This window comes from Lynx canadensis, chromosome B1 (genome assembly GCF_007474595.2).
Source record: "Lynx canadensis isolate LIC74 chromosome B1, mLynCan4.pri.v2, whole genome shotgun sequence".
NCBI lineage: Eukaryota > Metazoa > Chordata > Mammalia > Carnivora > Felidae > Lynx > Lynx canadensis.
The window spans coordinates 157,490,527-157,516,788 of record NC_044306.2 but is presented as its reverse complement, the minus strand read 5'-3'; the positions used below and the strand labels follow the sequence as shown (position 1 = coordinate 157,516,788).

General features: G+C 37.0%; 1 non-coding gene and 1 pseudogene across 1 annotated transcript; both read right to left on the bottom strand.

Moving 5' to 3' along the window:
- Positions 1–9,957: 9,957 nt before the first annotated feature.
- Positions 9,958–10,557, bottom strand: LOC115511608 (annotated as a pseudogene).
- A 10,311-nt stretch (positions 10,558–20,868) lies between these two features.
- LOC115513114 lies at positions 20,869–20,984 on the bottom strand. Its single transcript, XR_003968541.1, has one exon. It is a non-coding gene; the product is annotated as a U5 spliceosomal RNA (small nuclear RNA).
- Positions 20,985–26,262: the final 5,278 nt, after the last annotated feature.

The following is a 26,262-nucleotide window of genomic DNA, read 5'->3' as shown; positions in this document are numbered from 1 at the left end:
ACTCAAATAGAACAAAATAGATTTTAACAGACCCATAAATAGTGAAGAACTTGAATCAGTTACCAAAAATCTCCCAACAAATAAGAGTCCTTGGTCAGATAGCTTCCCAGGGCAGTTCTACCAGACATTTAAAGCAGAGTTAATGCCTATCCTTCTCAATCTGTTCCAAAAAATAGAAATGGAAGGAAAGCTTCCAGACTCATTCTATGAAGCCACATTACCTTGATTCCCAAAACAGACAGAGACCCAAAACAAAGGAGAATTACAGGCCAACATCCCTGATGAACATAGATGCAAAAATCCTCAATAAGATACTAGTAAATCGAATTCAATAGCATATTAAAAGAATTATCCACCATGATCAAGAGGGATTCATTCCTGGGCTAAAGGACTGGTTCAATATTCACAAATCAATCAGTGTGATACATCACATTAATAAAAGGATAAGAACCATTTGATCCTGTAAGTAGATGAAGAAAAAGCATTTCACAAAATACAGCATCCTTTTTTAATAAAAACCCTCCAGAAAATCGGGATAGAAGGAACATAACTAAACATTATAAAAGCCATATATGAAAGGCCCACAGCTAATATCCTCAATGGGAAAAACAGAGCTTTCCCCCTAAGATTAGGAACACGACAGGTATGTCCACTTTCAACACTGTTGTTTAACATAGTGTTAGAACTTCTAACATCAGCAACCAGACAACAAAATTAAATAAAAGGCATCAAAATTGGCAAAGAAGAAGTCAAACTTTCTTTTTTGGCTGAGGACATGATACTCTACATGGAAAACCCAAAAGATGCCACCAAAGACTGCTAGAACTGATACATGAATTCAGCAAAGTCGCAGGGTACAAAATCAATGTACAGAAATCAGTTGCATTTCTATGTACCAACAATGAAGCACAGAAAGAGAGATCAAGAATTGATCCCGTTTACAATTGCACCAAGAAACATAAAATACGTAGGAATAAACCTAACCAAAGAGGTAAAAAATCTGTATGCTGAAAACTATAGAAAACTTATGAAGGAAATTGAAGATGCAAAGAAATGAAAAAAGCATTCCATGCTCATGGATTAGAAGAATAAATATTGTTAAAATGTCAGTACTACCCAAAGCAATGTACACATTCAATACAATCCCAATCAAAATTGCACCGGTATTCTTCTCAAAGCTAGAACAAACAACCTTAAAATTTGTATGGAACCACAAAGACCCTGTATAGCCAAAGTAATATTGAAAAAGAAAACCAAAGTGGGAGGCATCACAATCCCAGACTTTAGCCTTTACTACAAAGCTGTTGTCATCAAGACAGTATGGTATTAAATTGCTTCTTTAAAGTTATGAATACAAAGATAATCTGTATTATAAGTTCATATAAACTCAGTATGATCAGAATTTTCTATTTCAATACACATTTTGAAATTTTACTCAGAGCCTTATCTTTGCTAGGCTGTAACATAAAATTATTGTGTGCAAGAGTGTGTGTGTGTGGGGGGGGGGGGCGATGGAAGGCACAGGGGAATGCAAAAGGAGGATACTTCCCTAAAGCCACTGACTGGTAAAATGACGGGAGCTGATTTTTGTGAGTTTTGGCAACCAGTGGGGGTCAAAGGTAGGTGGGTGATTCTAGGACAGAGCCCTGAGGGTACTGCCCTACTCCTGGAAAGAAAACAGGCAAGCAATCCTGAGGCAGATAAGTATCCTTAAGTATCACTTAAGGCACACAGGGAGTGACTGTTCCCTATTCCTGGAGAGGTGGCATTTTCAGAGATGCCTCTCCAGCAATAAGAGAGGCTGCAGGTGCCATTTCCCTCCCCTGCCCATCAGCATAGGCACAGAAACACCTGCTCAGGGCAGCTAACCTGGACACTGGTTGTTTAGCCTGTTTTGCTCCAAATCCCATGCCTTTGCACTCTGGCACAACTGCCATTTTCAGTCAAACCTTCATCAGTCTCAGTGTGGTGAGACCCTCCTCCAGAGGACCTTTGCAGGTCCTGCCACACCAGGTCCCTAAAGTTTTGAGTTTTAGAAGTCAGCAGGTTTGGCCCAAAGTACACAGTGCTGCTCCAGGCCTCCAAGGAACCCAGAGGCAGACAGGATGAAAACAGTGATCTGAAAAATGTCTGGGACACACAAGGGATAATTATTTACTCTTCTGAGACTCCTTCCCTGAGAGCAGCAAGCATGGAGACCCCTCTCCAGGGACAAAGGAGCTGGCTGGCACCATTTCCCTCCCGTCTTTTGGTAGAAACCAACTTCAGTAAACAGTACAGTACCAACACTGGTTGACTAAACTGCTTACAACAAGTCCTGCCCCCCTGCCTTCTACTGGTACTGCTTCTCTTGGGCAAGTGTGCCTAAGGAACAGTGCAGTGGGCCCCTACCTCAGAAAATCATAACAAATGCTCATACACTACATCTATTGACCAGAGAGTTCTGCAAGGCTTCATTTCTAGTGGAAGTAGCATCAGGTCTCATTTAACAAGCAGACCAGAGCACACCTAGTTAAAACTTGCCACACTCTGGCCAAGGTCCAAACACTGCCCATTACAGGCAAGGAGAGATTCTGCATATGACTGGTCTGAGAGTTAGAGTAGTCAAAACACAGCAGCAGAGTGTACACAGAACACAGCACAGGCACTCCCTGAAGTGCCAGAACCTGGACAATATCTGACCTCTTCTTCATAAGCCGTTGCTCTTTGGAGAAAACATAACAGGCTTTTCTAATCCATAGAAGAAGAGACTCAGACAGAATGCTAAGATGGAGCAATGCATCCCCAAAGAAAGAACAAGAAAAGGTCACAGCCAGAGATCTAATCAAAACATATATGTTATGTGCCTGATGGAAAATTTAAAGCAACAATCAAGGATAATCACTGGGCTTGAGAAAAACATAGCAGACATCAGGGAGACCCTTACCACAGAGTTAAAAAAAAACAGTCAGAAATGAAAAATGCAATAACCGAGATTCAAAACTGACTGAATATAATTACCACAGGGATGAAAGAGGAACAAATTAGTGATACATACGCTAAAATAATGGAAAATAATGAAGCTGAACAAAAAAGAGAAAGAATAATTATGGATCATGAGAGTAGACTTAAGGAGTTCAGTGACTTCATGAAACACCATAACATTTGTATCATAGGAGTCCTACAAGAAGAGAAAGAGGGTAGAAGGTTTATTTGAGGAAACAATAGCTGAAAATGTCCCTAATCTGGGGAAGGAAATAGATATAAAAATCCAGGAGGCACAGAGAACACCCATCAAAACCAACAAAAGCAGGCCAACACCAAGGCATATTGTAGTTAAATTTGCAAACTATAGTGATAAACAACAACACCAACACAAAAACAGCAAGACAAGGGAAGTCTCTAACTTATAAGGGAAGACCCATAAGGCTAGCTCTCCACAGAAACTTGTCAAGCCAAAAGGGTGCTATATGTGATATATTCAATATACCCAATGGGAAAAATCTGCAGCCAAGAATACTCTTTCTAGCAAGATTATCATTCAGAACAGAAAGAGAGAAAAAGTCTCCCAAACAAACAAAAACTAAACGTGTCCATAACCACTAAATCAGCCCTGTAAAAAAGATTAAAGGTGATTCTTTGAGGGAGAAAAAATACCAAAACTGACAAACACTAGAAAGGAACAGAAAAAATTTCCAGACACAATGACAAAATAAATAATAATGACATAAAATACATATGTATCAAAAATTACTTCGAATGGAAATGAACTAAATACTCCAATCCAAAGACATAAGGTGTCAGAATAGATAAAAACAAACAAACAAAGACCCATCTGTATGCTGCCTACTATAGACTTATTTTATACCTAAAGACACTTGCATATTCAAAGAGAGAGGGTGGAGAAATATTTATCATGCAGGTGGAAATCAAAAAACAGCCAGAGTGGCCATACATATGTCAGACAAACTAGATTTCAAACCAAAGTCTATAACAAGAGATCAAAAGGGCATCATGTCAAGATAAAGGGGACTATCCAATAGGAAGATCTGTTACAATATTTATTCCCCCAAAACGGAGCACCAAAAATATAAAAAAAAAAATAATGACCACCATAAAGGAATTCATTGATAACAATACAATAATAGTAGGCAATTTTAACACCCCACTTACAGCAATAGACAGATCATCTAAGCAGAAAATGAACAAGAAAAAAAAATGACTTGAGTGACACACTGGACCAGATGAGCTTAACAGATATATTCAGAACATTTCATCCTAAAACAGCAGAATATACATTCTTTTCAAATGCACATGGGACATTCTCCAGCACAGATCACAAACTAGGTCAAAAATCAGACTTAACAAGTACATACCATGCATATTTCCAGAACACAATGCTATGAAACTTGAAGTCAACTATAAGAAAAAAAACTTGAAAAGACCACAAATACATGCAGGTTAAACAACATACTGCTAAAAAATGAATGAGTCAACCAAGATATTAAAGAAGACATTTTTAAAAAATACATGAAAACAGATGAAAATTATAACACAACGGTCCAAAATTTTGGGGAAACAACAAGAGCACTCATAGAGGAAAGTATACAGGAAAATAGGCCTACCTCAAAAAGCAAGAAAAATCTCAAGTAAGCAACCTAACCTTACATCTAAAGGAGCTAGAAAAAGAACAAAAAGCAAATCTAAAGCCAGCAGGAGAAGGAAAATTATAAACATTAGAATAGAAACCAACAAATAAACTAGAAACTAAAAAACAGATCAAAGAAACCAGAAGCTTCTTCTTTGAAAAAATTAATAAACCTTTAAATTCATAAGTTAATAAACCCCTAAAATTGATTATCCCCTAACCAGACTTGAAAAGAGACCCAAATAAACAAAATCACAAATGAGAGAGGAAAAATAACAACCAACACCACAGAAATATAAGCAACTATAAGAGAATATTATGGAAAATTATAGGCCAACAAACTGGACAGCTTGGAAGAAATGGATAAATTTCTGGAAACATATAAAATACCAAATTGAAACAGTAAGAAATAGAAAATTTGAGCAGATCAATAACCAGTAAAGAAATGCAACCAGCAATCAAAAATCTCCCAACAAACAAAAGTCCAGGGCCAGATGGTTTCACAAGGGAATTCTACCAAACATTTACAGAAGAGTTAATACCTATATGTTCCAAACTATTCCAAAAGATAGAAATGTAAGGAAACTTCCAAATTCATTGAGGCCAACATTACCCTGATTCCAAAAACAAAGACTCCACTAAAAAATAGAACTAGAGACCAATATTTCTGATGAACATGGATGCAAAACTTCTCAACAAAATACTAGCAAATCGAGGGGCGCCTGGGTGGCGCAGTCGGTTAAGCGTCCGACTTCGGCCAGGTCACGATCTCGCGGTCCGTGGGTTCGAGCCCCGCGTCGGGCTCTGGGCTGATGGCTCAGAGCCTGGAGCCTGTTTCCGATTCTGTGTCTCCCTCTCTCTCTGCCCCTCCCCCGTTCATGCTCTGTCTCTCTCTGTCCCAAAAATAAATAAAAAAAAAAAAAACATTGAAAAAAAAAAATTAATAAAAAAATACTAGCAAATCGAATCCAACGGTACATTAAAAGAACCGTTCATTGTGATCAAGTGGGATTTATTCCTGGGCTGGAAGCATGGTTCAACATTCGCAAATCAATCAATGTGATACACAACGTTAATAAAATGAAGGATAACAACTTTATCCTTCATCATATCCTTCATCATATGGATATGATCCATATGATCCTTCCAATAGATGCAAAAAAAAAAAAAAAAAAGCATTTGCAAAGTACAGCCTCAATTCATGATAAAAACCCTCAACAAAGTACGGACAGAGGGAACATACTTCAACATAATAAAGGGAAATCACACAGCTAATATCATCCTCAATGGGGAAAAAACAAGAGCTTGCCTTCTATGGTCAGGAATGAGACAGGGATGTACACTCCACCAGTGTTATTTAACATAGTACTGGAAGTCCTACCTTCAGCGATCAGACAACAAAAAGAAATAAAAGGCATCCAAACGAGCAAGGAAGTCAAACGTTCACTATGTGAAGACAACACGGTACTCTATGTAAAAAACCCAAGTTTCCACCAAAAATTTGCTAGGACCAATACATGAATTCAACAAAATTATAAGATACAAAATCAACATAGAGAAATCTGTTGCATTTCTGTACACAAATAATAAATCAGCAGAAAGAGAAATCAAGGAATCGATTCCATTTACAATTGCACCAAAAATAATAAGATACCTAGGAATAAACCCACCAAAGGGGTAAAAAATCTGTACTCTGAAAATCATAGAACACTTATGAAAGATATTGAAGAGAACACAAACAAATGGGAAAACATTCCATGCTCATGGATTGGAAGAACACATACTATTAAAATGTCTGTTACCCAAAGCACTCTACACATTTAAAGCAAACTCTATCAAAATACCACCAACAATTTGCACAGATCTAGAACAATCCAACTTGTATGGAACCAAAAAGGACCCCAAATAGTCAAAACAATCTTAAAAATCTTGAAAAAGAAAAGCAAACCTGGAGGCATAACAATTCCAGACTTTCTAGCTTTATTGCAAAGCTGTAGTGATCAAAAAACAGTATGGTACTAGCACAAAAACATACATCAATAAAACAGGATAGAAAACCTAGAAATGAACCCACAACAGGGCTTCAGGATGTCTCAGATGGCTAAGCACCCAACTTCAGCTCAGGTCATGATCTCATGGCTCATGAGTTCCAGCCCCTCATCAGGCTCTGTGCTGACAGCTCAAAGCCTGGAGCCTGCTTCCCATTTTGTGCCCCCTCCCTTCTCTCTCTGCTCCTCCCCCGCTTGCACTCTCTCCCTCCCTCAAAAATAAATATTAAAAAATAAAAAATAAAAAAAAGAAATGGACCCACCACTACATGGTCAACTAATCTTCATCAAAGCAGGAAAGAATATCCAATGAAAAAAGTCTCTTCAACAAATGGTACCGGGAAAATTGGACAGCAACATGCAGAAGAATGAAACTGGAACACTTTCTTACACCATACACAAAAATAAATTCTAACTGGTTAAAAGACCTATGTGTGAGACAGGAAACCATCACAATCCTAGAGAACACAGGCAGCAACCTTTTTGACACAGTTTGTAGTAACTTCTTACTAGGTATGTCGCCTGAGGCAAGGTAAACAAAAGTAAATATCAACTATTGGAACTTCATCAAGATAAAAAGCTTCTACACAGCAAAAGAAAACACTCAACAAAACTAAAAGGCAACCTACAGAGTGGGAGAATATATTTGAAAATGACATGTCTGATGAAGGACTAGTATCCAAGATCTAAAAAGAACTTATTAAACTCAATACCCCCCAAAATCAAATAATCCAGTTAAAAAATGGGTAGAAGACATGAATAGATATTTTTCCAAACAAGACTTAGAGATGGCTAACAGACACATGAGAAGAGCTCAACATCACTCATCATCAGGGAACTACAAATCAAAACTACAATGGGATCTCATCTTACACCTGCGAGAAGGGCTAAAATAACAGCACAGGAAACAACAAGTATTGGCAAGGACGTAGACTAAAAGGAACTCTTTTACACTATTGGTGGGATTGCAACCTGGTACAGTCACTCTGGAAAACAGGATGGAGTTCCTCCTCCTCCTCCTCCTCCTCCTCCTCCTCCTCCTCCTTCTTCTTTTAATGTTTATTTATTTTTGAGAGAGAGTGCAAGCAGGGGAGGGGCAGAGAGACATGGGGCAGATGATCCAAAGCCGGCTGTGCACTGACAGCAGAGAGCTCAGTATGGGGCTCGAACTTAAGAACTATGAAACAATGACCTAAGCTAAAGTTGGATGCTTAACCTACTCAGCCACCCAGGCACCCCAAGTTCTAAAAGTTAAAAATAGAACTACTCTATGGCCCAGAAATTACACTACCAGGTATTTACCCCAAGGGTAAAAAAAAAAAATACTGATTCAGAGTGACACATGCATCCAACATTTATAGGGGCATTATCAACAATAGCCAATTTATGGAAAAAGCCCAAATGTCAGATAAACAAGATGTGGTATGTATGTGTATGTATAGATATGTACACACACACACACACACACACAAATATTACTCAGCCATCAAAAAGTACGAATTCTTGCCATTTGTAAAAAAGTGGATTTAGTCAGAAAGTATTATGGGAAGAGAAATAGTCAAGAGAAAAACAAATACCATATGATTTCACCCACTTGTCGACTTTAAGAAACAAATGAACACAGATGGAATAAAAAAAAAGAGAAAGAAATCAAGAAACAGACTCTTATACACAGAGAATAAACTGAAGGCTACTGGATGGAAAGTGGGCAGGTGATAGGTATTAAGGAGGGCATTTGTGATGAATACTGGGTGCTCTAATGTAATAGATGAATCATTAAATTCTACTCTTGAAACTAATATTACACTGTATTTTAACTAACTGGAGTCAAAATAAAAATTTGGGAAAAGAAAAAAACAGTGTGTGCATGCATGAGTGTGTTTACATTGATCTAAATTAGTTCTGTTATAAGTTCTTTGGTGTAAATATACTTAACATACATTTGGGACAACCATTATTCTGATGTTAGAGTAAGTAAATTATTTTTCTTTCTCCTGCTTCCCTTCCTCTTCCCTGGCCTTTTTTCTTTCTTCCTCCTCCTCCTCCTCCTCCTCCTCCTCCTCCTCCTCCTCCTCCTCCTCCTCCTCCTCCTCCTCTCCTCCTCCTCCTTCTTTTCTTTTTCCTTCACGGTAGTTAATTTCTTGGTCAGAAAAGAAGCAGGATCAGGCTCCTGAGCATTATAGACAAGTAGAGGCAAGTGGAGGGAAAAAGCGGGGAGGGGAGAAGTGGGAAGGAGAGGGGAGGCACAGGGAACGGCTCTGGCTGTGCTTGCTTGGTCCCATAGTTGTCCTGGCTGGATCTGAGGAGTGCCTGCAAGAGAAGACAGACTCAAGCCTGAGGGCAGAGGTAGCAGGCCAGGGAGCCCAGAGACTGCACTTATGGAGGCAATTAACACTGACAGGGCAGGCACACGTTCCAAGCCCCCAGGCCCAGATGAGACAAATAAGGCTCAGCTGCGGGCTTCACGGGAAGGGGGCTGTCTTCCGGGGCGGGGGTGGGGGGGAGGGTCATGGGCTGCAGCGCTGCCCACTGGGACAAAGAAGGCAAAGGAATGAGGACACGTGGCCTCCCAGATGGGAAGGGAGGCTACTTCAGTTTTGGCAATTTGGCTTTTCCCAAGCCCCACAGCCCTGGCCTGGGGAGGGGGCTTGTTACACACACGTACCTGGGCCACGGGGATTACATATGGTGCAGGGATCCAGAGAGAGACCATGTGCTCATGCAGACATGGGGGGGTGGAAAGGAGGGGTTAAAGGTTAGTGATGGCCCCACACCACACGTTCCACACATGAAGACATCACAGTTAGGCGGTTACTGGCAGCGATGGACTAACTGACCAGAGACAGGTGGCTGGTCCCCAAGAGGCCTGGAATCATGCATCCTTCCCCACCCCCACCCCAGGAAAAGAGAAGAAACAAGATTCAAGGCAACTGCAAAGGCGCACAGAGGGCTGAGCACCCCATCAGATTTCCTTGGAAAAGCCAGAGCCTCAGGACGGGTGGTGGACCCTGATGGGGTACAGCAGGGGAGGTTGGAGGCATGAGCTAGAGTCTCCCTCTTCCCCTCTACCCAGTAAAGGCAGAAGCAGCAAGGCCAGACCACCAAGGAAGCTGGAGCCTGCAGGCAGGGCTGGGAGGGATGGCTAGAGCTGGCCAGGGGCAGACCCATCAGCACTTTGGTGAGGGTGTGGGATGGGTAGTGGTGGTGGGAGAGGTGGGGTACATCAGACAGGTCCATCCTTCTGTTGAAGGCCTGCCTGCCACCCGGCCCAGGGGCCAGGGCTCAGTCCTTCTGTTCCTTTTTGATGGTAAGATTCCACTCCCAGGACAGGTGGTCAGTCTTGTCATTGTCTGTGAAGCAGGACTTGATGTTGTAGATGCCATGAGCCAGCCTACCCTTGGGCATCCTCTCCACGGGGGACTGGAACTTGTACTCCTCTGCCTAGGCCTGTAGTTCCCCACCAGGTATTGGTCTTGTCAATCTTGATGCCTTCTCTCTACATGTGCTGGATGTACTTCATGCTGGACATAATCTCCCGGTTGATTGGGAAAGAGATTTTTATCTGGCATTCCATGCCCTACTTCCACACAGAGGACTGCTTCTTGAAAGTTCTCCAGGTCCAGGTCCAGGGGGCCTAGGGCCAGGCTACACACCAGGGTCAGGCAGGTCACAACAACCTTGGGGATAGCAGGGTCAGCAGACAGAGCTACACAGCCCCACAGTGCCTCCTTGTTCTTGCACAGATTCTCATCATCTTGTCCTGCTCCTGGATCTCCTGGATGCTCTTCTGAGCCGCTGGCTTATAGGTGACCCAGTGCTCATCCTTCTCATTTTCAGCTCAGTTTGCACTAGCTGCTCAGCTGTGGGCTCCTGCTCCGCCATGCTCACCTCTAGCTGAGTCTGGGACACTGGAATCTCCACTGACCACTATTGTGCTCTCTTCCTCTGGGGATAGCAAGTAAGTTCTTAACTGAACATATAATTGTCTTAATTATTGTGTTAGTGTACTTTTTGTCTAGTATGCTGTATGTCTTAGTCTGCTAAGGCTGCCATAACAAAATACCATAGGCTGGGTGTCTTAACAACAGAAATGTATTTTCTGGAAGTTCTGAAAGCTGGAAGTCTACCATCAGGTGTCAGTGTGGTGCATTTTTACCCCCCAAATCCCATGTATCAATAGATACTACTTGGAAAACACATAAAGTAGTTATTCTTGGTCAAGATTTAGGTAGGCAGCATACTACCCCTTAAGGTTTCTCTGCCCTCTTCAGGAAAATTCCACATAATTCATTTTAATGACCTCTTCACATGTATTCCAAGAAGAGGAAGTTGCTACTGACACTTTTTTAGCTAAAGTAAATGAGGTATAACAAAGACTGTTGTGCCTTAACTTAAGTCAGCTTCTCCAAAAGAATATGTATTTGTATTGTTATTAACTTAATCTTTGGAAACTCATTTTCCTTATTTGGTGTTTCCTTTTAACTAAGAAGTCTAAAACAAACAAAAATCTTGTGTATTATCCTGATATAGTTGAGTAAACAATTATGTGTAGTTGTTCTTATATGGATAGTAATATGATTGTGACATGTACAAATTGTCTTCTTATAATTTTCAGGTAAGTGTAAGGAAAAATTTGTATGATAAATATTAAAGTGGACATTTTATTTAAAAAAAAAAAAGAATGTGGTTGCATCAGAGAGGAATCGCTTATGGCACGTAGGGACAATAAATTTCTTAACGACAGAAAAAAGCTGCCTTGTTTTTCACCCCAGGAAAATAGTATTTGAAGCTATTGCCTTTAAGTAACACAATATTTAGAACTGATTCATGTTGACTTTTTTTATGTTGATTTTTTAAATGGCATAGCATTTTTCCAAAAATAAGGAATTGTCATTTTGATGTCTGAAAAATTCTCATCTAATTTTAGAGCAACATATTCCACAATAAATATTGTTTAGATTTAAATTCTTTAAGAGATTTCAAATAGTAAGAGAAGTAAATAAAAAAATCTCTGGGAATACAGGACCACACGTTCATATCAAACCAGTCGTATTTAAGTTTTGTAGTTCGGAGGACCAAGAGGGAAAAACCATGCTTAACAAGTGAGAATTCACATTGCTAATGTACACCAGATATAAAGAGAAGAAACAACTTTATCATATCCCATGATTTGAGAGATCTCTAAATATTTCCTCATAGATTTTATCTTTTGTAATATTCTATTTCAATGTCTCTTTTATAACCCCAAATAATCACTATAGTTATAAACTCTGAAATCCATTAAAAAATTCCTGCTGAATATGTATGTGTATGCATAATTTTTCTTTCTAAATTGTTAATGCCTTTCTCTTGTATCTCTGCCTTATTTATCTATATGTAAATATGCATGTGAATACTTAAATTATTGATTTTAATGGCAGTCAATTCAACAGTACTAAATATAAAGATGTTACTTTTATTTCACATAATTTTTATAAATAAGTTTTCACTGATATAATATAGAAACATATTACTAAGTCTATTACCCACAGCCACCTATCATTATGTATCTGGGAATTTCTAAGATTAAGAATTAAAAAAAAAAGAAAAAATATTTCTTTGGCTATATGTGTACATGCATGTGTATGTTTGTCTACTTTTACTATAATGAAGAAAATTAAAGGAATACCTCTCATATAATTCAGCTGTCCCACTTCTAGATATATATCTGATGGAATCTGATGGAAGTGAAATCACTCTCAAAGAATATCTGCACTCCCATGTCTATTGCAGCATTTTTCACAATAGCTAAGAAATGGAAACAACCTGTTTATCAAAGTACAAATGGATGAAAAATGCACGCGTGTGTGTGTGTGTAATATTATTCAGCCACGAGGAAGAAGAAAATTCTGCCATTTGTGAAAACATAGAATGATCTTGAGGACATATGCTAAGGGGGATAAATCAGACAAAGACAGATACTGCATGGTATCAGTTAAGTGCGGAATCTAAAAAAGCCAAACTTGTAAAAAACAGAGCAAAATGGCTACCAGGAGCTTGGGGGTGGAAGAATAGGAGAGATGTTGTTTCAGGGTACAAACTTGCAACTAGTAGACGAATCCTGGAGATCTAAGGTCCAGTACAGTGAATACAGACAATAGTATTGTATTCTAGTAATCAAACCTGCTAAGAGATTAGTTCTGAATTATTCCCACTAAAAAAAAAAAAAAGAAATGATAATTGTGTGCCATGATAGAGTGCTAATGCTGCAACTACATTTGTATTACAATATGTAAAGAAATCAAATCAAATGTTACACAAGTTTTATGTCAGATATATTTCAGTAAAAGAAAAAAAATTGCTTTTATTCTAAAATGTGAAGGTAACAGGAAATTAATTTTCTAATTTGGAATATCTCCATATAGTGTTTGTGGTTTTGAATTATTGACATTTATTTATATATGTTTATATATGCTTATATTTATATATGTATACCACACCGTATTGTTTAATATAGGTCAAACCCTACTTTCAAAAAATCAATACTTTACATTTGACTTTCATAAAACTTTCTGGATCATGTGTATTATACAAACTATAAAAACTTTCATTATTCTGGCTGTCACTAGTGTAGTTTCTACCACATGATCAATTCAGTTTCTTTTATGTTATTTGTATGCTTACTGTTACCAAAGAGCTGTTAAGTAGAAATACGTTCTTTTACACATTAAATATTGAATAATGAATAATGCATAAAGGTATATATTGAATAATGTTAGTAAATACCTACAAGATAAGTTACAAAATGATACTCTGTTAGTAATCTCGAATTGCAGACAGAAGGAAAAGAACTAATTGTGTGTAGCATGGCATGTACCAACACAAAATAAAAATCCAGGAAAAAGGTTTATTTTCTATTAGGGTGTAATGTGTATTGGTTATTGGTTTACAAAGAAATCTCACCACTAAAATAAAGCCATACTTTTTTAAAGTTTCCTGGATATTGAGGAATGGTAGCTAACACTTAAGAGAGAGTATCACTATCTACTCAGTGTAAAATAGTTATTGCCTTCAAGGCTTCAAAGAATTAATACCATCCTTAAGTTCAAGAGCAGAGTTTTAGCATCATCAACTTTATGAAAGTATAGTCTGACAATGAATGATTTTTCTTGTTCTTTGCTATTTATTTTGTTACTGACCTGTGAAGCCAACATATTTTCTTCTGAATTATCAAAATAGAGTATATCTGTGTTTATAGTGAATGAGCAATCAATAAAATTTTTTTAACTGGCACAATATTCTAAAACATTTTCACATCTTATCTTTTCTCTGAATGCATACAGCAATTGAATCTTTACTGAAATTAGAAATAGATGAAATCAGCATAAAAAAAGAATAAAATATTAGAACAGTTCTCACTTTGTTCCCAAATTCCGATACAGAGTTCTACCTCGACAGGCTAGCATGCAGTCTCACACTTTACACACCCATACTTTGTGGCAGTAGTTTGCAAATTGTGTCCTGGCTGTTGCAAAGAGCCAGCTCCCTCTGAGTGCCTCCTGGGAGAAAGGTTGTAAGGGAAGAGCCAGAAAGATGACATTGGATCATGCCATCTCTTTTTTGTGAGTAGCTCTGCTTTCAACTGTGTTAAATATTAGACTTCTGAGTAAATTTTCTTTAAATAAAATGTTCTCTGATTAAAACATTTTAATGGAGTTGGAAAAATAATGCCACTATAGTATCCAATGAGCTTTAAAGTTTTTGTTATTGTTGTTTATTTATTTTGAGAGACAGAGAGAGAGAGAGAGAGAGAGAGGAGCAAAGAGGGAGGGAGGGAGGGAGGGAAGGAGAGAGAGAGAGAGAGAGAGAGAGAGAGAGAGAGAGAGAGAGAGAGAGAATCCCAAGCATGCTCTATGCTGCCAGTATAAAGCCCAACACAGGGCTTAATCTCATGAATCACGAGATTATGATCTGAGCCAAGATCAAGAGTCAAATGCTTACCTGACTAAACAACCCAGGCACCCCCGCTTTTACTTTTAACTTTAAAAGGTGACTTTTCACCTTATAGTATAATTACTTTATAGGTTCAAGAATTCTCTTAAAATCATGGGGAATACAATATGTAGGGTGTTGGGAAATACGATTTAAGCATACAGATGTATGGTGTCACTCACACACACACACACACACACACACACACACACACACACACACACACACCAGCTGAGAAAAGAAGTTAAATCCACTCATGGCAGCACGTATGAATCTTCCCTGAGAAGGTCAAGGAGTCTTTAGTACTAACCTGTTACCATTTCTGTTACATCCCTCAAAGTGATATCTGTTACTATTTCCTTTATGTAAATGATTACATAATACAAACTGACTTTTTGTCTCCGTAATTCAACTCCAAACATCTGCTGTTTTCTATTTTTTTTTAATTTTCTAACATTTTATTCTTAGTATTAAATATCTGGGTAGTTCTCCTGAATGCTCATTTACTCTATTTGATATGTTTCTATATGAACGAATAATATGTGGCATGGAGACACCAGAAAAAAAAAAAAGGAAAATAAAACTGATGTCACCATTAAGTACTTGGGTAAACTGTGTATTTTCTACTTCAGCAAATCCATCAATTGCAAGACACATCATTAATTGATGTGTCCCTAAGAAAGAAAAACATTACCAATTAAACTACGGCATGCTACCTATGCTAGAACTGATTCTAATTTTAGAGATATCGTAATGTTAAATGTATGTACCTAGAACAAATGTAGAAATCAGTCATTTAATTTCTACAAAAATATCATATGGAATGAATTTTTAGTTCCATTCCTCAAATGGGGAAAATTAGTACAGAACTCTAAGGAACAACCATAAGAGGACACAACTCACATATAGCACAGAGTTCAGAATCAAATTTGTCTAGCTTTATGGACCATCTTCTCCCTACAGATTTCCACTTCTTATGAATTCATTGTAAATTATAATGTAATATAATGATGATGTCCTATTGCTGGTTCACTTCTAGAATTGGCTCTCATGACTCTTATTTAATAGCCTGTTTGCCATAATAGATGGAGACCCTGGTGTAACCAAATAATAGATTTTAACATATCCTTAACTCATGATTACTAAGAAAAAGATACTGATTCTCTACTCCTAAATCTCAATAAATGTTTTTGAAATGTTCCACCTCATGATATTTATGGCAAATATAGTACTCTGTACTCAATAGCCTTACAATGTTTTGATCATTTGGATAAACTGTCAAAGCACCTGTGAGATTGAGCAAAGTTGTTTTAACCAATAAACCACATAATCCAGTGTAATATGACTTTGGCTATAGCTATCCATGTAATGAGCTTCAGGGAATTGATGAATCAGTGAATTAGTCTTTAAGTCATTAAAGCCTCATAAATACTTAGTATCTTATACACTTAAACAGGTAATAATATTAATATATGCAAGCATTTATTGAATGCATATTCTAAACCAAGAACTTATTTAAGTGACTTTTTGTCACTATTTCATTTACATCTCACAAAAACATGAGGAAATCATTGTTACTATGCCCCCATTTTTTAGATGAGAATCTAAGGGGTCAACAAATAATTAATTTACACAGTTAAAACTGGAACACAGAAAATATAGCAGTTTCACATTTGAAGCCTTTAACCTACCTACGTATATGTCTTTCCAAAGAGGAAGGAGAAATGGGCTGGAATTCTAGAAACCTGCACTGAATTTCAGGTAACAAACTGAGTTCTGGAGCTTAATCAAATCACTTTTCCTGACTCAGAGTGACCTTTTTGAAAGATATGCCTTTCTCTGATTATTCCAGCTTCACTATACCTTAAAATGGGTTTTCCTTTGCCTGTATGTCGTCCTCCCCGCCCAATCCAAACTTGTTGGTCTGAATTTTCCTACTGACTCTGCATGAACATGCTTCTTTAGTTCCAAGGTCTCAAATCCTAATCTTCATAGAGAGTGTGGTGTTCTTACTGTTATGGTCCCACAGCACCCTGTACATACAGCATTTAGTGCATTGTTAATTCAAGATATTCCCCCAAAGTCTCTGAACTTCTTTAAATGTTATCTCATTCCCAATACATAAACAGAGAGCATAGCCTCACATACACAAAGCATTTAGCAAATGAATGCTAAATGGAAGAAAGAAGAAATGGACAAATGGACATCAATTTCCTCATTTATATAATAAAGAATTTGGTTTAGTTGAATGTAAGATTCTTCCTAGCCCTAAAGCTAATCACTTCTGCCTCTATTGATATATTAAAGCATTTAATCAATACTTACTATTGATCTTCTTAACCTCAATCTCCATTACACACTTTTGTTGCTTTCTTACTTGCCCAAACTGGCAGAGATTATGACTGTACCAAAAGATGTGCTGCTTTTCATTTATCAGATTCTCTTGCAAAAAAATTGGGCCCTGTGACTAACACCTCACCAAGAAAACTTTGGAGAAAGGATTATATTACGTTCAGGCCTGGCCCTTAAAACATCCTGAAGGGCCTAGCAGATCTCTTTGGTTCTCCAGTCACCCTGAAGTAGGGAATCACTGAGAGTATGGCTTGGAGACCCTAAGGAGCAATGGAGTAACGAAATGAAAAACCACTGGCTTTCTAAATCACTGCTTATGTAGGAATGACCCAGGAAAGCCACATGACTTGTGTCAGGCTGTGTAATTAGCATCTCTTCCTTCTTTTTTTTTCCCCTTTATTTATGTTTGTTTTAGTCTAAAAAGAAGAAAGTATGTAGAATTGATTCATGGTATCTTCATCTGAATTTTTCCCATAAGACTTTCTGAGTTACAAATCTGTAGAGTCTTAGACATAGCAGAGCCATTGTTAATGGAAGAGTAGAAACAGGAGTTTCAGACTGACAATAGATCCTTCAATAATCAACTAAGGCCCAACATATATACCAGGCACTTGGTAGACATGACAACTGAGCAAAAAATTAGCATTTAGGGTCTTTATGTCTCAATGGGTGGTAAATAAATGTATATCTACACACACTCCTTTTCTTTCCCTGCAGTTTCAATTTTGCTTTGTTTTGAATGGATGATATAACGCTGAGAAGAGAATATGTAGTACATGAGGAGACCACACTTATAATTTATTATCTCTAAGAGAAAATATCCTACAAAGCTTGGCATATTTTATTTTACAGCTTAAGATTTAACTTGCTAAACTCTAATAAGAAATCCCTCCAGGAGAGAGAAAAAAAAATGTATGGTTCATTATTATAATTTCCCAAAAGAGTCTTTAAAACCAGGGTTACTTTAGGTGAAGCATATTTTAAATCATTTGCTAAAATATTTAATGTTGACTCCTAAATATCTAAAATATTTCATTGAACTGGCTTTACAAGAATGTTCCTTTCAATGTTTCTTTTCAGATAGGATTATAACAAAAGAAGAAAGTTGTGCCATACTTATGTAATTCTTTAGTAATCTCAATAAGTAATATTATTAACATCTAATTTCTGATCTCAAATTTATTTATTCCCTTATCTTCTTCCTGATATTTCACAGGCCTCTTTATTTGTCTGTTACAGTGTATAGAGTCAGAAAATAAGGAAGAAAGAACCAGAGAGAAAGGGAGAGAGAGAAAGGAAGGGAGGAAAGAAGGAAGGATGGAGGAAGGTAGACATGTGTCTTGTGTACAGGAAAGGTTTGGAAAGCCATTTTTCCATTCAGAAAAAGCAAATGAGAGAGGAAAACCCACAGGTTTAATACAGTGGTTAAATTTGAAAACATGCAAAATATTGGGAGAAATTAAAAATGACAGAAAGCTGGACATACACTGCATCATGGGACATTTTGCCTTGGTCATAGAGATCACTGTCTGAACACGAACTGAATCAGTTACACATTTAAAACATTAAATTCAGCAAAGGAATAATAAGTGAAGCAAAGCTCAAAAAGAAAAAATAAATATTACCTAAGAATGAAAAAACCTAAGTAATATTACCCTAAGTAAGAATGAAAAAACCTGAAAGCAATACTTGTACTTTGTGTTTATTCCTTTTGTTTAAAAAATTGCAACCACTGATCATGCTGTCCAATCTTTGGAAGCTAGGAAAAATTAGATTAATAAACCTTGAAAACAATTATTGGTAGTGTAAATGGCCTGTCCCCAAAAAGCCATTTAGGTAACTTCCCTAATTATTAAGATCTTATTTATTTTAAGATTGTTTATTTATTTTGAGAGAGAGAGAGAGAGAGCATGAGAGGGGAAGGGGCAGAGAGAGAGAGAGAGAGAGACTCAGGCAGGTTCAGTGCTGTCAGCTCAGAGCCCATCAGGGGGCTTGATGCCATGAACCGTGAGATCATGACCCTAGCGAAATCAATAGTTGGACGCATAACTGACTGACCCACCCAGCAGCCCCAAGATCTTCTTCTAATGAATAGTAGACACAAATGTCTGTGCTCAAATAAGAAACCCACCCCCAATTTTTTCCAAATCATTTAGTGGCATTTAGTTATACTTTTTAAAAATATGATTGTGAGTGCACACAACTCTGCTAATTAGTGCCCATATTTGGACTGAAGCATAGTTCTGAAGCTCAATCTCAGCACCGTCACTGCTCTTCTCACTCTACTGCTCTGACCCTTGGGATGTATACCTTTCCCTGAAGAAGAAGCATTTTGAGTTGCCTAACATCTAAAAAACACTTAAAAAAAAATCCCGTTATGGGCTAAATTGTGTCTCCTCAAAGCTCACATGTTGAATTAAGGCCTAACATCTAGTACCTCAGAATGTTAATTATGTTCGGAGATAAGGTCTTTAAAGACATGATTAAAATAAAATGACATTATGTTTTGCTTTGTTTTGCAGTGGGCCTTAATCCAGTATGACTGGTATCTATATAAGAAGAAGCAATCTGGGCACGCACACAGAGACACTAGACATGCGCACACAGGGATGCCCGTGTCAAGCCACAGCATGAAGGTGGCCATTTGCAAGCCAAGAAGGGAAGCCCCAGAAGAAACCAACTCTGCCAGTCCCTTGATCTTGGACCTCCAGGCTTCAGAACTGTGAAAAATGAAATCTTTGTTTTTTAAGTCCCCCTAGCTGTGGTGTTTTGTTATGGAAGCCTGAGCAGGCTAATACAGATCCTAAGATTTCTGTCCTAATAGTTACTAAATGTTGTGGGGAAATGTACACAATTTTATCTCATTTGCCTGGAAGGACTGATGTGAACATTTCTGAAATCCTGATTATTAAAAACTTAGGGAACCTTTATGAGATAATGATTATTTAAAAACTAGAGGTTAATATTAGAATATTAATAGCTATAAACACATGTTTTCTAAGTGTTCACATTTTAATTGATCCATTATATAGTTTTCAAATTAAGAGAGTATAGCAGATTAGAGCACTGTTTAAATATACCATTGTTCTTCTCACCTTTATAGAAGTGCGCTTCCTTGCCCTGTTATGTTGGTTTGGCCACATGGCTGGCATTAGCCAGGGGATACTAACAAATGTAATTCAAATTAATGTTCAAACTATGTTTGTGCAGTGGGGCCCTTGTGACTCTGTCCTGGCCCTGGGAAAACTTTTCCCTTCAACTTGGGGCTCAAAATGTCCTCCCACAGAGCAGACCTGAGGCTAACACAGAGGGAGGAGCCAAGGCCAGTTGCCCCCCAGGTTAAGCAAGGCCCCCAGGTAAGTCTATCCAAGATGACCTGATGCACAGGTGAACTGCAGATGTATGAAAGAGAACAAATGACAGCTATTTTAAGTCACTCAGTTTGGAGGTGTTCTGCCATGTAGCTTTTGAGCCATAATTGACTGATGCATAAAGCATGATTGCAATCAATAAAATAAAGCAAGTTGATTACAATGTAGGCAGAACTTTTCAAAAATTTTCAATAGAGTATTTAGGAAATCAGTATTCTTGTTGAAAATTGAAAATATTATTGTTTATTTTCAATACCAGAAATAGAAGCTAATGCTGACATTCTACCATTTCTTGAGCACTTATTATGTTCTAGGCACAGTGATGACCTCTGATTATTTTATTTCATCTCAGTAATGACCCCAAGGTTAAGTATAATGATTACCATATTTTACAGATATTTAGTGATTTTCACAGTATCATACAGCTAATAGGTTGTGGAGTTGGAATTTGAATCCAGACAATCAGCTTCTAATGCCTGGGCTATTTATTTATTTATTTGGCCCTAGTAAAACGAAGCCTCAAACAATTGATTTAAGACATAGAATTGTTCCTCTCAATGGAAATTTTTAGTAAAAGGTTAAAGATGTAATCAATTTGAAGAGAAACCAGAATATATTGAGCTCTTAATTTTTATAGCATATCCAGATATCACAAATTCTCTATTATTTCATGATTATTTTATAAACTTAATTGCAACTATAATAAATAGTATTTTGTATACAAATATGTCTTCTCCAGGGGTGTCTGGATGGCTCAGTTGGTTGAGCTTCTGACTCTTGATTTTAGGTCAGGTCAGGCTCCCAGGGTCATGAGATCAAGCCCCAGTGGGCTCAGCATGGATCCTGCTTGATATTCTCTCTCTCTTTTTGCCCCTCTTCCCCATTCATGTTCTCTCACTTTCTAATACAACAACAAAGATGTCTTCTGCACACTATATATACTAAAGATTATGCTTTCATTATATATCCTACCATATATGAAGAATCTTACCTATTTAAAAACCTCTTTTGTTCTATGCCTAAGTCTGTTATACATAAATATCCATATTAATTTATGTCTAAATAAGTTGTGTGTGTGTGTGTGTGTGTGTGTGTGTGTGGATGGATGGATGGATAGATAGATAGATAGATAGATGTGGATTCTTAGTTTCTTATCATTAAACGCAGCTTCTTTCACTTTCACATAATAGGAAACAGAACTGATGGGGAATTGCCAGGCTAAACAGCTACACTAAAGCCAATTGACCTAGCCAGAGCTTTGTTTTAATGATAATATCAAGCTGATGGGAATTGAGTAAAAATATCACTTCTCTGTAACCTTCTCCATAACTCGTAGGTGACCTATTCAAGAGTTATTATGGGACAAAGAAAGATGAAAGGCATGCATGTTAATGGAAATTATCAGAACACTGAAGTTACTTTTGGAAAAAAAAATGGGTGATTAAAGAACTTTTATAACATTTGAGAATGTCTTTGTAACTAGGTCGAAGAGAATCCAGAATCCTCTCAGGTCATTAGAAAGCATGGGGAAGCTCTAAAATATAACGGTCCTTTTGGATTAGTCCTCTATAAATTCTCCCCACTGCCCATTCCTATCCCTTGCCACCTCCAAATGTCCAGGTCCCCGTAAAGAAAATACAGTTTCTAGTGAATTGGTAGAGTGTACCCCAGCATACACAGAGATCTTAAAATATGAACATGAGGAAGAAGTTCTCATACAGAATGTTAACAAAACGTTAGCCAATTACAAGGCATGCCTGAAATTAAAGTTGATGCTAAAAGCAGCCAAATCAAATTAGTTTATCCTAACAGACCAGACTTGTACATTCAAAGTGAAAGAACTTCGTTTATTTTTATTGATCAGTAGTGTTCACCAGAATCTGAAATCAAATATTGGCTTGGCCTGAATATAAAGGCACTAGCTAGTGAATGATTTGAATGTTTCTCATTTCTCTCTATCATTTAACTTGCATTATACACATTCATGTTCTTATCCATGATATTGCTCGAAAGGATATTAATTTTTTCACAGTTGTATTTTTCCAGCCCTGCAACATTATGGCCTCTCAGCAGCTATTGATTTACAGAAATATTTGGATAAACTAGATGGTTTTACGCTGTTTCCATACTTCCTTACAAAACATGGTCTAGCATCTCTTCGAATTAAATCATTTTAGCCATGGTTCTTTGAGTTCTAGTTAGAGACATTCCATACAAATACTAAGCCTCGTCATTTACTTTAATATTGGTCAGCTGGCTGTTTTCCCAGATCATTTAGAATTCTTATAGTATTAAATTTAAAAGACTATTGATTTTAAACTTCTATAGATCAGGTGACTTTTCAACTCTGTGATTCTAAAACAGTGTCAATACATATAGTATATTACTAAGGAACTTCTAAGGCTAAAAATAATATGCAACGTTAAATAGGATTAATTGATATGAAATTTGGTAAGGTTTTTTATTTGATTATAATGGAGTAAATATCAAGTTCATTATATATTATTTTAATTGTGTAGTTATTATCACATTGTTAAACGATCTACCCTTTTACTTTCTCATTTTACTCCCTTGAAATAATTATATATTAAACTACTCTACACTACGGCATTTTGGATTATGTAAAAGAAAAAAGAAACAACATTCATCCTTACCCCATATGTAAAGGAACTAAGGTCCTACTCAGGTACTTGGAATCTCTCCAAAACATACAGCTCTTCGTTAGAGTCAAAATAGTTAAAACATATGTAAAAGGTGCATTATCTGCTGATCATTGAACAGTCCCTTACGCTGGCAGAAACTGCCTCTGTGGATCTTGAGTCAACAGCTATAGGTGTGTGTCACAGAGTTCAAGAGGCCATTCTTCCCTTGTTTTCAGGTAAACTCTAGCACATTCATGCATATTCATAGGCTGTAATGCACTTCTCATTCACTTACCATTTTTGGTCTCTGAGACTTTTCTTTTAATATATAAAAGGAACAGCATGACCCTGTCTTAAAAATTGAAATATTCACTGATCTATGGTTATTCCTGTAATATCACAAGTGTTGGTGAATAATTCAAATTAAATAGTTTCCTATATATTCCATTTTAAAAGGGACTTCATTTACTTTCTTTCAATGGTTTCCTCCTGTGCTGTTCTCACCCTGCATTATTCATATGCAACCTCACAAATTGCTATGAGTTCGAGCAGTGCTGATATAAATCATAAGGCTATTTTCTCTGGAGGACTTCAGCCTTAAGCTCTACAACTTGTTTAAAAATGAAAACTGCGTTCAATTAAGGTGATTTGTTTGCTTCAAAAAATTAACTATCTTATATTGCCATTTGCAAGAGAGAAGACTGAAGTTACATTTCTGGGTTTGAATAATTTTAGAAGTAATTTACTTTCTCTCTCTTGCTGTATCCTTGCATCTAGTTTATCCTGTCCATTTATTTGTGTCTAGGTCATATTCTTCAGGATATAAATATAGCTATCAAAGATTCCTTTCCCAACTATTTTGCATTTTGACTTTTGACTAGTTGCTCTGTAAACAGACTAAAATAATGTGTTCTTCTCTGCTGTCAGGTCCTTCACTGAAGGAGAGGAACAGAGAGAGAGAGGAAACAAATGGAAATGCAAGGAAACTGAGAAATTAGATTCAGGGTGGAGTACTGCTATCAAAGTAGTATTTTAAGAGTGACATCACTAAAAATGGTGGAGAAGGGAATCTCATCCATCTCTCCCCAATGCAACTAATAAGATGAAAGGCAACATGTGGAGTGGGAGATAATACTTGCAAATCATGTATCTAATAAGATGTTAATATCCACGTATGTAAGGAACTCCTACAACCAAATAGCAAACAAACCACTATGATTACAAAATGGGTACAGGACCTGGATATACATTTTTTCCAAAAAAGACATACAAATGGCCAACAGATGCATGGAAAAGTATTCAACATTACTTAATCATCAGGGGAATGTGAGCCAAAAACACAATGAGGTATCATCTCACACCTGTTAGAATGGTTCTCATCCAAAAGACAAAAGATAACAAGTGCTGGCAAAGATGTGGAGAGAAGGCAACACTTGAGCACCCTTGGTGGGGATGTAAATTGGTGTAGCCACCATGGAAATCAGAATTCAGATTCCTCAAAAATTTAAAAATCAGTAGCTGCACTTGTCATGCAAATTGGTAGAACTAGAAAAAGCAATTTGGACCTTATTCTCAAAGAAATATGTTTATGAGTCTCCATTCATCTGGCACCTTACTCAATGACCAGTACAAAACATTTGTTTCACCTGACTTGAAGTACTTCCAGGACAGGGATGACTTCCCCAGTGGCTTTTGCCAGAAGTATTTAATGAAACACATATTGGTTACAGCAGACTGGGGCAAAGAATAACACTTGGAATAAGCTTAGATTACACTTGAGACTCAATCTTAACTAATGGGTCAAAGGAGAAATCACAAGGGAGATAAGAAAATTCATTAAGACCAATAAAAACAAAAATACAGCACACAAAATTTTGGGATACAGTGAAAGCAGTGTTCATTTGGGGATGTAAAGCTATAAACATTTATACTGGAAAAAAAATAGAAAAGGATTTCAAATCAATAGCCTAACTGTACAGTTTAGGAACTATAAAGAGAAAGACAAGGTAAATCCAAAGCTAGCAAAAGAATGAAGTCTGACCCCTACCTCATATCACATACCAAAATTATTTTAAAATGGATCCAAGACATAACTATGAGAGCTAAAACTATACAATCTTTAGAAGAAAATACACAAGTATACCTTCATGAAATAGAATTTAGTAAAGTGTTCTTATATGAGACCAAAATCACAAGCAGAAAAAGAGAAATAAAAACAAGACAATGAAATTATTATTGAAAACAAAACTGCTCTTCAAATGACACTAAAGACAGTGAAAAGACAACCCAATGAGTGGTAGAAAATGTTAGCAAATCATTAATCTAATAAAGGTCTAATATCCAAACCATATAAAGAAGTCTTACAACTCAATAACAAAAAAAAATGTCCCATGTGGGTAAATGACTTGAGTAGACAATACCCCAAAGAAGATCTACAAATTGCCAATAAGCACATGAAAGATGTTCACAGCTTAGTCATTAAGGAAAAGCAAATCAAAACCTCAGTGAGATACCAATGTCAAGGATGGCTATAATTTTTTTAAAGGAACATAAATACTGGTCAGGATGTGGAGAAACTGTAACTTTTCTACATTGCTTTTGAGTATGTAAAATAGTATAGCCATTATGGACAGCAGTTTGGCATTTATTTTCTTAAGTTAAACATAGAATTACCATATGACCCAATAATTCCACTCCTAAGTTTCCATTCAAGGAATTGAAAACAAATGTTAAAATAAATACTTATACACAAATGTTTATAACAGCACTATTTGCAATAGCCAAAAAGTGGAAACAACCCAAATATCATTGACAGATGAATGGGTGGAAAAAATGTTGTAAATCCATATGATGGAATATTCTTGAGCCATATAATAGAAAGAAGTACAGATACATGCTGCAATGTCAATGAACTTTGAAAACATTAAAGTCAGTGAAAGACATCAGACCTAAAAGTTCACATATTGTATAGTTTCATTTATATTAAGTATTCTGAGTAGGTAAATTGATAGAGATAGAAAGCTGATTAGTGTGTGCTAACGGCTGGGAGGGGTGCAGGGGTAGGGGAAGGAAGGAGGAATAATAAGTCTGCTTAATTGGTATGGGGTTTCTTTGCGGGGTGAGAAAAATATCCTGGAACTATATAAAAGTGGTGGTTGCAAACATAGTGAATGCACGCAACGACTCTGAATCATGTACTTTAAAATGCTTAATGGTTGGTCAGTTGGTTAAGCGTCTGACTCTTGGTTTCT